The 12,809-nt window shown below is 35.2% G+C and overlaps 1 protein-coding gene across 1 annotated transcript in view; it reads left to right on the top strand.

Moving 5' to 3' along the window:
• CFAP47 (cilia and flagella associated protein 47) overlaps window positions 1-12,809 on the top strand; it is a 271,615-nt gene that overhangs the window by 154,200 nt on the left and 104,606 nt on the right.

The following is a 12,809-nucleotide window of genomic DNA, read 5'->3' as shown; positions in this document are numbered from 1 at the left end:
TTATTTAGCATGGAATTACATGAACATAAAACTCTTCTACTTGAAGATTAATGGAATTTTACTTCATAATTTCTTTTTTTATTGAAAACATAAATTGCTCACACAACTCTACAGTAGGTTTTCTGAAATCTAATGAAAATCTGCTCGCTTCATCATCATGTTCAGGATTCTATTTCATATAAGCCATTTTCTATTTTATGGATGTATAGAGAAATAAACATACTTTTCCTAAAATGACTTGGTTGCTCAGCAGAAATACTTATTAATATCTTCTCCAGCTAAGACATATTTTTTATCCCAGAATAATGTTGCCTTTTCTGTGTGTGGTGTTGCTTCGTGTTGCCGTTTTGCCTTAGCATAGGAGAATGAGGTGAAGTCCCTGCTCTGTGGCAAAGCTTAGGAAGGAAAGTTATCCAAATTCCAATGAACTTGATTAAAAGTTTCCTTTTAAAGTAAAAGGGTTATTCTGAAAAAAAAAAAAAAAAGAAAAGGCACTTGTCAGATTTAATACCTTTGCATTTGCTTAGCTGTGTTTCTGTGAAACACTGCAGTTAGACTATATTAGGGTTGATAAAATGCTTTTGGTTAATTTTGTATTTTTAGAATACCAGCTGTATTTTTGAAAATATTTTTTTTCAGTAAATAGAGAGTAAATTTTTTTCTAATGAATGGCAGTAGGGAAGCACTCAGTATGGTGCATGAGTATGTTTTTTGTAATTCTGGTTGGTCTTCACTTTGGAAAGAGGCATTCTTAGCCTTAGTATTTTAGCATGTTTTTATAAGGAAACTGCATATGCTGAGCCTACCTGAATATGGTAGATAACTCTACCAGTGAGTTGTCTTCTCACTGAATTCTGAAACTACACATAATAAAATGAAATTTATCTCAAATTTAAAGATTCAGTTACAAATTTATTCCAGGAAATGTTGTCATAGTAGTTTCCTGATGGCTAAAAGTGGTAAATTCTTTGGATATTAATTAAGTTCTATATTAAAAATGAAGATATGTTGTGCTCACCTTTTCTTGAGTCTTTTTTGAAGCTGCTGAATTCCAAGCTGGCTGATATAAAACTTCTAGGGAAATAATGCAATTGATTTTACCACAGCTTCTAAATTCCAGGGTGATTTCTACAATTTGCCTCTCAAAGGAAAGGCTTGTGCTCCTTGCATGTGCAGGAACTCATAAGAGCAGTTATTTGCTTTTTTGACAGAACACTAGAGAAAATTGGGATACCTTTGTCTTCAGTAAGCTTATTTTTAATATGTTATGTTGACAATAATGAAATATGAGTTGGAGTTTCATAATAAAGAATATGAAATACATTTCACCACAGCATATTACATCTAGAGAGCATAACACCTGGAGGGCTGTTAAGGACCTTTAACAAGCCTTAGCTGCTGAGACTTAAAAGTGAAAGGTTTGCTAAGCCTTTGCAATAAATATTTGTCATGATAAATAAGTGGCATATTTGTGAACAGACTTCTGAGACTGAAGAATACATGCTTTTTTTACTACTGTCTTTTGGGTTTTTTTGAGTTCTAGCTTTTCACAGGACGTTATATTTAACAAATGTACTCTTATGTAATCTATATGTTTTACTAATGTACATTTATATTTTATTCAATAATTTGTGTTTGACTGAAACAAGAGTTGAAAACAGAAACTAATTACACATTATGGTGTGTTTTTTCAATAAAAGATTTTTAACAATTCTAAAATCATATTAATTTCATATTTTAGTTTTTCTGGCTACAGCCCTTTGATGTTAAATGTCCAATGTTAAAGAGTTCTTAGTAGCCAAAAAGTTAAATTTATGAAAGTAAATTATGTAATATGACATAACCTATTAAAAAAAAAGAAAAAAAGAAAACACCCCAAACTATTACCAGTTAGGTTTTCTCTCTTGATTTTACTTGTTTTGTTTTCATTCTGACATAGAAGAGGAAAACACTTCAGTGTCATTTTAAGGAATTTCATGACTGGAAATCATCTGGATATAACTTATTGTACTGTGCCAAGGATATATCAACCGTGACTGCACATACACAACTTCTGAGCTGGCTCTTGCTTTTTCAGACATGTTAAAACGTCTGTGTCACACAGCTGCCCAAGCTGTTCACCTGGCAAGTGATTTCCTAGCATAAGTCACAGTTTATACCCTCTTAAAATGTGCAATAGAAATAAAGGCAGATATGGCAAATGGAGAAAAAACAGTAGTTCTTTAGGAAAAACCTTTTAAGAATTTGAGTAATTTTACAAGTTTTCTGAAGTAGGGAAGGTGAGTACATAACTTGTTTGTGTTCTTTGCTTTAGCACAGTCCTAGCTCTGTGTTTGTTAACAAAGTGCCAAGAATTCCATGTCATGTGAGCTGCAGATGATGGCTGTGAATGAGGGTGTTTGGAGGCATTTTGTGGAACGTGAGAGTGTGTCAGGTACAACCTGGTAGATGTAACTTATTTCCTAGAGGATTTTTACAACCATTCCTCTAGGATATTCTTCACAGTTATTTACTAATAAAGGTGGCATGACCTAGGTTATCTGTCCTAGTTCTTTCCTACCCTTACCACTGTAAAATTTCACTGATACTTTCTGCATGTTTCAAAGTCCACCATTTGTTGCTCTTTCCAGCAGAGACAGAGAGGTTACTTTCAGTACCAATCTTTGGAATGTGTGAAGATTGTAAGCATTGTGTTTCCTTAAAATCTTCCTGAAGGAAAAGAAAAAAAAAATTATTTAGCAGTAGTTGTTTTCTGAACTTCAAATTCATACTGATTGTACTAGGTTTTCTGTGTTTTCATAAATCTTTTCATAATTGTGTAACAATTAGCTATTTTTTATTACTTTTTTTTTTTATTTCTTGAGTTATTCTTGCCTCTCTGCCCTTTGGAATTATGTCCTTATTCTACTCTTAGACTAGATTATCTCCTCCACTTAACCTCAGCTTCTTTCTTTGCCAGGTCTTTGAACTAGGTAATTATACTAATCAAATAACAGTCTTAAAACAAACGTAATTTATCTTCCTATTAGAAGTTAAACAGTATTTTAAAAGTGTGTTAGTATTCTAAACAATCACTTCACTATATAATCTCATTATATAATCTCTATTATATCAAATTTATTCATATAAGTGAAAAGTTCTAGTTCTTCTTCCTTGCTATTCAGACTTCTAAAACCATAATGCAGTAACTGAAAAAGCATCATCTTCCCATAGATTACCACAGAGATTCTTATGATACCAGTCTGATTTTGAGCTAACCAGCTGAGACATGGCAATCATCTAAATGAAGAATAATAGAGCCAGCAGTTAAGAAATGAGATAGTACCTTAAAAGCAGAGTTTTGAGAAAGCTGTGTGACACAATATACGTGAGGTGCAGGTCACTCCCATACAGACCATCGTACTTGAAACCTACCAGGTTTGTTTTACATGGTCTATTGATGACAGATCGCTAATGTAGTAGATTGTTTCATCTCCTAAACGTCCCTGCCATGCCACCTCTTCAGCGAGTATTCAGTGGCTTATTCTGAAAGTCTGAGGTTCTTTCCAGTGTGTGGCTTCATGCTCTTACTAAAGAAGGCACAGTAAGACATTTAATTGCTATGTTGGACCTATCTTAGTAAGGTTTGTGACAGTCCTTTGAACTTATTCCCCCAGAACTTATTCCTCAAACTATTAGTAAAGTAGAACATGCCCTTCCCTACTTTCCCTCTACTGTCCCGTCCCCCTAGCCCCACCAAGAAAAACCCAAAATGGTGAGATTTTGACTCTTGTATTGCTAAAATGTGCTGGATTTCTGTTCAGCACTTGGAATTTCCTTAAGCTTTGCATACTTTATGTTCGTGTATGTCGTGCTGCCTGCAAAGCTCAAAAAGGTGAGGGGAGATAGATTCTAATGCCAAATATATTACTGGTGTTATTGTTGATTTTTTTTTTTTAATTTCTTGTTTCACATCTGTATTTACTAATGTCATGAGCTCTTGGTATCTGGATGGCATACTGTCATATGCTCTGAGTTTATCCCCCATGCCACAATTCCATGATTTCATCAGAAAGAGTTTAACATGTGAATGAGACCCTGAGTTGTGTCCCAGTGTCTACCAATAGAGAGATGAGAGCAGGTTAGGCTACATTTCGTGGAAGGTACATTCACTGGGTAAGTGTAGAACACAACCCAAATGGAGAGTGAAAAAAGCCCCTGTTGAAATGGAATAGCCATATTTATCATATTTACATTTTATTCATCAGACTGCAAGGGACAAGGGATTGCTGTGATGTGGTCATATTAAAGTCTTGAGAGTTCATGAAGGACATCAAGAATATTCTGAGGTAAAGGGATATTTTCTGTCTTCCAAATCTCATGGACATAGCAGATCTGCTGGATGATTTTTTTGAGGCTGTTACCTGGGAGATGGAGATGAGAAAGTGTCTCTGGAGTAAAGGTGTCTAACTGAAAAATGGTGTTAGAACATCGTGCTGTGGTGATATTAACAGTATGGAAGAGTGAGCTTCAAAAATGGAAGATGTCAACAGCATTAGTCATCCATTTCCTTGAAATAAGCTGTCTGTGGTGTTAAAATTCTCTCTTCTCCTTACAGTTGTGCAGAAAGTTTAGGGAAGGGGAATATCTTTCATGGGCTAGTGGAATCTGAGTTTCCACCGTAAGGTGGTGATCTTTATTTGAAAAGATGGCTTTGAAGGCAGAAGAAAAAAAGAGAAGTTCTGGATTTCTGTCTTATGGAAGGACAGACACTTTTTCAGAGCTTTGTGTGCTACTGAACACTGTAGTAGCTAATTCCAAGGGCCTAAATGTGGTTTTGATTTTGCATTTTAGAAAACTGTTCTAATTTCTGCTTCCAAATTTTCCCAAGTGAAAAAGGCTGTGGAGATACAGTCGTTATCTAGTTTAGGACAAGTCCTGAAGAAAAGGAACTTTAATTCATCTTGCAGACTTTCCTTTTGTAGAGCACCCTTCTTCCCCAATCCTGCCTATGGGTGTTATATTAACTTGAAAATTTTGAATTAAATCAATATTAAGTACATATTTACACATGAAAGCATCATCATTTCATTTTAAATTGCAACATTTTGAAGGGCGCTGCTTTCATACATCAGTTCCAATTTATGTATACCAAGTAATTCAATCTTCAGTGTCATTTGAAGTACTGTCCCTCTGCATGACTTAGGTTTGATACAATATGTAAGGCACACTAAATTTATGAAAGTTGCTCTAGGGGAATTGTAACATCGTATGCTTTAAGGACAAGATTAAAGACTGAGGAGTATTAGAATATTTTTTCAAGCAACATTACATGGAATACATTAAATAAATATTCACTGAAATGTTAGAGTTGCTCATGTTCATGTACATAAAATGGCAGGTGAGAGCAAAGTTTATCCTGCCATGTTATGCAAAAGCATTTTTAAAAGCTGTACATATTGATTACCTTTATTGAAAAAGTATAACCCTTATGTGAGGAAGGGTTATAATGTAACAACCTAAAGGTAGCAACCCTGAATTAATAACTTCTTCTTCAGAAGAAAGTGTAGAAGTATTGCCTTTCCAAGGACAAGATATTCTTCGTGTGGTAAAAAGGAATACAAATATCTGCCTTTTTGCATCATTTTGAGCTTTTAATGTAATAGGGTTGCAACATTTTCTTAGTGTGTTAGTGTTTTACAGCTTTCCCAAAAAATCGTGTGCAGATGAAGTGGAGAGAGCTATCTAGAACCAGTTAAAACAGAATTTAACTTATAAATTGTTTTCAGTGGAGTCTACCTATACAGAAAAATATTGCAATTTCTACCTGGGACATATGAACCAATTAGATTTATCTAGTGACAATGTTAAAAAAAGTATCCAAAACTTTATTGTAAAGGGTTTATATGTCTAGTTTTGTAACTGGAATAACCTTGGAGGTTTATGGTAAGTATGTCTGAAGTAATCCACTATAATTCTTTAAAAAATGAAATTAGAGGAAAAACCTCTTTGAATTTAGCATGGTAGAGAGACTTAAATTGTCAAGAAAAGTTTGCAAAAGCAGTATCAGGTCTTTTTAATGTAGTTCTTAGATGGTTGTGGCCAGTCAAATTTGAAAAATAAGGAACAAAAATAATCACATCTGCTTAATAACTAGTCTGTTTCACATAATTTATATATAATTATTTATTCTGAATCAAAAAGGAAAAAGTAATAAATATGACATACACTTATTAACTGATAATTTGCCAGGAACAATAGCTCGTCCTTCAGAGATTATATTAGAGGGTGTTGATTACTCATGGACATTGTGTTTGCATGTGAGCAGAATGAAGTCTAAATTTTGATTTTTCTTGCATTACTGTGACTGAGCTCTTTACATATTGAAAGCTAATACATGTTTATAAAGTGTAGGGAACTAGACAAAATGTCTTTTTTGATTTATATTTTACATTCTGTGAAGTAAAGCAGTGTATCTGTGAGAATAGCATTAAGGGTGCCCACTCAATGAGAATGTGGATAACTATAACTACCAGCATGGAAAGTTTTTTTTGAGAATCAAGAACATGCTTTGTTATTTCTTTGCCTGTTATTGTTAAAAACATATCCTTAAAGACACACATAAGAGTTATTTATTTATAACTGGAATTGAATCTACTTTTTTTCATTTTGTATTGCTATATTAACTCTGCAAATATTTGATAAAAATGCTGTGGAAAGAACTGAAAATAAATTTGAAAATATAACTTAAATTCAGCTTTTTTCTTTAAATAATCATAATTCTGATGCAAATATGAGAAATCAGAAAAATTAAGATTTACTGGTTAGGATCTATCCTAATCAGTAAAATTAGGATAAAATCTTTCAAATAATATAATAATGGCCAGTCTTCGCGAGCGAAGATCCAGGGAAGGTTTTTCCACCTTCCAGCCTGCGCATTGGATTTTTTAGGTGAGACACAGTGTGCGCGGAACTGAGCCCACCCTTTAATCCTAAGGTTCATCTGCCGGGGCCAAGCGAGCTTGGACGGTGGCAGCGAGGTCCTTAGGACGTAGGTGGGTTGCCTTTAAGGGCTAACGAGCCCCACCTGCCCGGGAGTGGCCCTGCCCGGGAATCGAACCCGGGTCTCCGCGGTGATAGCGCCGCGCCTTTACCACTAGACCACCAGGGGCTCCAATCTTTCAAATAAACTAATGTTATTTAGCACTACAATTCCAGTTTCCCCATTGTCTCCATATCCACAAACCCTACCTCCCCCCCCAACCCTACCCAAAAACCACCCTAGAATTCTACAGTTTTCAGGAGATCAAGCCAATCTTCCTTCAACATCAGTGATGTGTCATTCAGCTGAATGATAGGCAGCTCTGTCCCAATCAGGAGAGAAGAATCTTTTCTATTTATAACTGCTGATGCTTGACAGCACATTTAATGGCTGGTGTAGCAGACACGGGCTGGAAAGTAATTTTAAGGAAAGGACAAGGAAAGAGGACAGAGAGACCAGAAATTTCAGCTTGTGGCTGATGGGGTCATAATGTATTCTTATCCAAGAGAGTAGAGAAAAGCATCTTGTGAGTAGAGGGAAGGGAATTTTGCAACTGATAACTCTTCAGGACATGATACAAAGTACAAGATTAAAAGTGTATGGCTTACAACACTGATTTGTTAAGCAGGATTTTATGGCATTTTTAAAATTGCACAATAAAATGAAGAGATCAGGCACAGGAGAAACCATTTATTTGCAATCCCTGAAGAGAAGTTGGACAAGACACCAAACTAATTGGATTACAAAAGGATGTTCAATTCTCTGGAAGAAAAACTGATGATTTTGGCATTTCGTATAAATTGGAATGAGGTTTGGAAGGGAAGTTTGAAATTTTAACCTGAAATGTTTTTGTTGAGGATTCAAGTTTAATTTTCATGTAAATTGTAATTTAGTAGTCCTGTGTTTTAAATACAGAACTATACAGAACTATACACAAATGTAATTACTGTAGATAAATATTAATTAAAGAAATAGATAAATATTAGTTAAGTAGATTGACTTGTTATGAAGTACTGAATACAGAAAAATATCTCATTTTTGGTTTTGTCATTCCCCCCAGTTCAGGGTAACTACATGAATTAGGAAGAACACAGATTTCTATACTTCTAGTGATTCCGTATTTAAAACAAAAATTACAAAATAATCAGGGAAAGTTCTAAAGACTAAAAATAAGTAAGCTCTTTTATAGTGGTCCTGTTTGAATGTGCAGTAGCTAAGATGTGGAAGATGCTGGTTTGCTCTAACCATCATTGACAGATGCTTGACCCTAACTAGTCAGGACAAAAGCCCACTGACCAAGGGAGAGACTAGAAGAGAAGATGGTGGAGATTAAATATTGAATTAGATGCATTCTTATATTTAGAAGATTTTTGCTTGCTCCTTTTTAGTGGTGATTTCTGTCTGAAGTATTGACTACAATTTGTTTTGTTTGTTTTATGAGATCTGACAAGATCATGACCTGATGGTTGCATAAAGCAGGCTAAGGATTTTTATTTGTCATCGAAACCCCAGAGTGAGAAGATAAGAGATACAGGCTTTAAGTCAAGTGGAGTTTATCTCATAAGACATCAAAGTACAGTGCTCAGGCCCTAAGAAAAGACTTCGAGTGCATTAAAAATGTCAATGGAAGTTTAGTAGAGAAAGTAGAAAAGTAAAGAAAAAAAAAAGATTGCCAACTTTTTTTTCTGCCTGTTTGTTAAACATGTTCAGAAAACAGAAATAGACAGTTATAACCTTGTTCTGTGAGTAGAGAATGAGCCATCTCTGTGTTTCAGCGTGAGTGTATTGAGTTTATCTCCACTGCCTGTGTTGTTTCAACCTTGTTTCCCCAGTGCCTGCTGTCTGGTAAAATAAAACTCCATGAAAAAACCTAACAAAAAACAGTGAAGGAAAGCCCCAAACTTGTGACCTTCTGCTCTATACATTAGCAAATGAATTTTTAATACTAGACCTGTTTTCAGCCATGCAAGTTGTTCTTCAGGTTTGAAGCAGAAACATTGAAATACAACTAAAGGAAATTTCAGAAGCATTTGTTGTTTATTTAATCTGCTTAAGTACTTTTTGTTTGTTTGTTTGTTTGTTTTCAGGGAGCTAAAGCTTCAGTAGATTTTTACAGCTTTGAAAGTGACTTCTGAATATTCCTGAGAGTAAGAACTAGCTTCTGTCTTGTGGGTTGCCTTAGGAGGAGAAGAAATTCAGAGTAAAATAAGGCTATAATTGCTTGAGAATGAGAATACTTGCAGTAAATTGGCTTTGAGCTGGTCCATTCAAATACATTTTACGGATAAAGACACGAGGTGGGACTCATCTGTAAAGTCTATTTGGTATCTAAGTGAGGATAAAGCCCTCAGTTTTATGCTCTTAACAGTGCAAGTGGGCAGCAAAGCAACCATTCCAGCTATGTTTTCACTAAGTAAAAGTTGGCAGAACATCAAAGTTTGTACAATTTCAAGGCTTAATACTAAATATTTTCAGAAATGTTTGGTAAAGAGTTCAGCTGGAAAAATAAAAAAAATGTTCCTTCAGCAGATAATTGCCAGGTTTGTACCATGTGTTATGGAAAGTGTTTCCATTAAAGCATCTTACGTTTTTAGGTAAATGCCAATAATATTGTGACCTAAAATGTAATATATGTAATATCATAGAAAAAATGAGTACAAGGTGTTCCCTCCCAAACATGATAGGTGTTTTACAGAAACATAAGCACTGTGAGCACTGTAGTTTATTTATGGTCTCCAGAAGAGAGAAGAATCTAAACATTTAAATGCATATAAAGTACAAAAATAGAAATTAAGAGTTTTTAACATGAAAAAAAAGTTTTCATAATTGAAGTAAAAACTGAAAAGAACACAAGTTGGCCTGAAAACTTTGTTTTTGAGAGATGTCAGGAGTTCAAGTATTTTTAAGTAAATTGAACAGAATAAATGAATTTATATATCAAAGGAAGAAGAGAAAAGGCAAGATTATAAATTTTATATTACTGTAATTATGAAGTACAGAAATGTGATTCAGGAAAGTTATGAGTACAGAGGAGAAAGCTGTGGTCAGAGAGAACAAAGCAGGCTCTTTGGAAAAATATCTTAGTTGCAGTATAGGTGTATTAATTGCTGGAAGGCAATATTGTAATGAGAAGTAATGATGCAGTTCCACAAAACTTGTGGTTGTACATTAGGGAAAAAGTGAAAGTACCTCCTGGAACACTGGAGATACACTTCCAGTTGGTCAGTTATTTAAAGACAGAATATGATAATTAAAAAGTCTGTCCTAGGGAGGAGAAAAAGTGTCTGACTTTTCATACCTAAACCAAGCCTTTTCATTACATTCCATTCTTTCTCTCTCTTCATGGTGAGAACTAGCAATTTCTTCCTCTTCTTGGGTTTCTGTATTTAATCCCATCTTCTAATGTTCCCTCCTCTGCAGCTTCGTTTCCTTAGAAGCCGTCAGAAAGGGATCTTAGAAATAGATTTTTGGATAATCAGGGTACTATGTGAACCACATCTCCCTTATCACAGCTGCTGACTTTGACAAAGAATTCAAGTAGTTTTGTGTGTCGTGGCTTCTCTCCCTTATTGTGATGCTTAATGATTTTCTTTGGCCTGTATAAACAAACTCACATCTGTAATTTCTCGGTTTCTGAAGAGACCTGTCTGAAAATTGACAGCACATTCTCTACCTTTTAATTTCTTTGTATATCTGAAGTTGACTTACAAAGGAGTCACATTCTGGTTTGCACCACCACACTTTAATATATGGGATTCTTATGAATTCACAGACTTGTAGGATCATGGAGTGGTTTGGGTTGAAAGGGACCTTAGAGATCATCTTGTTCCAATGCTCCTGCCATGGACAGGGCCACCTTCCACTAGACCAGAATTGTTGGGCAGACACTCTCCTGCCAATGTGATTTGTTACTTTCCTCTTTATCAGATTGCTCCAAAACCTTTCCTGCTGAAACCTTAATTTGGGAGACTCCCTTTGACCCTTCAAAACAAGCTTCACAGTGGGTTTAGGAAGTCTCTGAACTCCACTGTAACAAACTCTACTGCAAAGAATTGATTTAGATTTTCTGCTGCAGCCTTATCTTACTTGAGCATTCCTTTTCCACCCTGATCATCTCTTAGCCTTTCTGAGTTTGGCAGGTTACCAACTTCAGATGTGTTTGAAAAGATTTTGCTCTTACTTTTTTAAATCTTTAGCTAGTTGTCACTCAAGAGGGTGGGATTGTTTTGGATTTTTGGTGGGGGGCATTTTTTTTGTGTTTGTTTTGTTTATTTGTTTTTGTCTTGTTTTGGCTTTGTTTTGTTTTTCTTGTTTGGTTTGTTGTTGTTTTGCTTTGGTTTTGGTTTTTTGTGTGTTCTTAGAGGTTTGAGGACAGGGTGGCAGCCTTGTCAATTTTCTGTTTAAATAGCAGTTTATGCTCTTTTGTACTTTCCTTAATTGTACAGAATGTTGATTCGAGAATGTGTTGCTATACTTTAATAAATCCCTTTGTCCTGCAGTTTAATCACATACCCTGGGTAAATGAAACTTTACTGTTGATGTTTTCCTTTGTTGTTTCATACCTGAATTTTATAGCTTTTCCTAGAGTTTGACAGCATTCTTGAAGGATGTGATGTCCCAGGCTGTGGTCACTCTTTCATTTTCTTTTGGTATTTACTTAATAATTGTTGTTTCAGCTCCCAGGTAGTATTTTCTGTTTTGGTGTAAGGTGATGCTCCTTTCTTGCAGAAGCCATCTCTCTTCTATATACTACTTTTTATGTTTTGTAATTGATTAAACTCAGGGACATGTACGTACCAGAATCCTTTGAGGGACATTCAGAAGATGTCTTTACCTCAATTATATTAATTTTTATATATTGTAAGATACTGAGTATATTCCAGACAGTGGAAGGCTGGTATTCTGCTGATATTAAAAACCAATAAATTTTATGCATATCAAGTTAGTCTGAACAAAATGGGTAAGTTAATATAGGATGTATTCAGTGAAAATTTTAAGGAAGTAATACAATTAAAGCCAGTCAGACACAGTTTTATTGGAAATGGGGTTTAGAAGTAAAGTCATATAAGCAGAATGAGGAACTGCAACAAGGAAAGCAGTGACTCTGAAAGAGCTGGGGTCGCAGCAGGAAAGGAAACCAGTAGGAGCTCCCAAGACTAATGCTGTGGTAAAACAGGAGTGCTAATGTAGCTCTCTAGTGCGTAATTCAGGGAAGTGTGAGTAGGAGGATTAAGGCCATTTTCATCTCATACAATATACTGACAAACAGGAACAGTGCAAGTAGTTCTTGGCTATGCATTATTAAAAGGTGCTGAACAGTTGTTTATACTTGAAAAAGACTTACCACATGAAGTATTTGTGTTGTGAAGATCAGACCATATGATGAAAGACTTTGGGCTCAATCTCTTTCACCTCTCTGAACAAGACTGAACAGATAATTTTATTAACACTCACAACTATGTTCTAAATACAGGCAAATGCTAGATACTTAATGCCAGATCTCTTTAATCTATCAGAAAAGTCATTACAACATAGTTTGGCTGGACATTGAAGCAAATCTAATGGAAATCAGAAATTAGGCTCATATTTAAATGTCTTCCAATGCCAGTAATTAGCCAGCAGAACAAACTGCTAGTGGGTATCTTCAAATCAAGACCCAAGGCCTGTCTGGAAGATACGTTTTAGCAAAGCACAGATGGCTTGACTGCAATTCCACAGCAACAGTCCTGTGTAACTGAACAGAACCTAATTTCTCTGAAATACCAAAGCTATATGAGAGGAACTAATT

Source organism: Myiozetetes cayanensis, unplaced genomic scaffold, assembly GCF_022539395.1.
Source record: "Myiozetetes cayanensis isolate MyiCay16 unplaced genomic scaffold, myiCay2020 scf5-8, whole genome shotgun sequence".
In the NCBI taxonomy this organism is placed as follows: Eukaryota; Metazoa; Chordata; class Aves; order Passeriformes; family Tyrannidae; genus Myiozetetes; species Myiozetetes cayanensis.
This window is presented reverse-complemented; position numbering and strand designations above follow the sequence as displayed.